The sequence below is a fragment of the Myotis davidii genome, unplaced genomic scaffold, assembly GCF_000327345.1.
Source record: "Myotis davidii unplaced genomic scaffold, ASM32734v1 scaffold1207, whole genome shotgun sequence".
Taxonomy (NCBI): domain Eukaryota; kingdom Metazoa; phylum Chordata; class Mammalia; order Chiroptera; family Vespertilionidae; genus Myotis; species Myotis davidii.
The window spans coordinates 349755-351001 of NW_006299386.1; positions in this window are offsets into that span (position 1 = coordinate 349755).

Genomic DNA, 1247 nt, shown 5'->3' on the forward strand with positions numbered 1-1247 from the left:
TGAAATAAATAGATTGTGATTATTGACCAGAGCTTGCCACAGTTATTTCCACATCACCAATTCCTCATCAATCAAGAAATTGTCAATTTTCCTAGAGTACATTGAAGTTCATATTGGCTAAATGTCAGTGAGAAAAAGACAACTCTCTCTAGTATGGTGATCAGTGATCACGTACTTTCACACTTGCTCCATCCTTTTCAGCCATTTGACTAGATTTTGGCACTTCTCTCTTTTTTTAATATATATTTTTATTGATTTCAGAGAGGAAAGAAGAGAGAGAGAGAGAGAGCGAGAGAGAGAGAGAGAGAGAGATCAATGTTGAGAGAGAGAGTCATTAATTAACTGCCTCCTGCATGGCCCTACTGAGGATTGAGCCTGCAACCCAGACATGTGCCCCTGACCAGAATCAAACCTGGGACCCTTCAGTCTGCAGACTGATGCTCTATCCACTGAGCCAAACCAGTTAGGGCAACACTCCTCTTTTGGAATGTGTGCACATGGAATAGCAATAGAAGACTAAAATGCCAGACTTCTTTGTATTCCAGAAGTATGAAAAGGCAAAGCAGTGTCCTTAACAAAACAAACTCCAGGATGAATTCATGGATTGCCTTGATAGTTTCTATGTGAATAATTCAGCCTTACAAGTTAAGAACATTACTCAGAATCTCTGTAGACAAAAGGTGACTGCTTATATTATATGTGGTATATTATTTTCTTTACCAGTTTTCCCAAATAATACTCCTCTAGGGGCACCCATACCACTTGACCAATATGTTATGTCTCTGACACTTTTGTCCTAATTATACAATAATGAATGCTATTTTTATATTTTGTGCTTAGTTTCTCTTGGGTTTACTGACTTTTTTTGAGTAAAATGCTAAAAGTTTTATATACCATGTATCCTGGTTCTAATCTTTAAAAATTCAAGTATTCACTTACTATCTTCTTTTTTTATATATCACAGGAAACTTTATGGTGCACAATAATGTTGAGAGATATTTATTGGACTAATTGCCTAACTATAAAACACACTATAAAATTTCTTACAAGCCTGTGAAACTCCACACTGATTATTTTAATAAGTAATCCATCCTGTTCACAAATACAGGTATGTAGGTGTACTTAAACTTATGTATACTTAAAATGTAGGATTTGTATAAGGAGGTAAGCCATAATTTAATGCATGTCTCTGCATATGGAAAGTAGGAGAAGGTGTTTTTTTCTGTGATATTTAGTACAGGAGCACA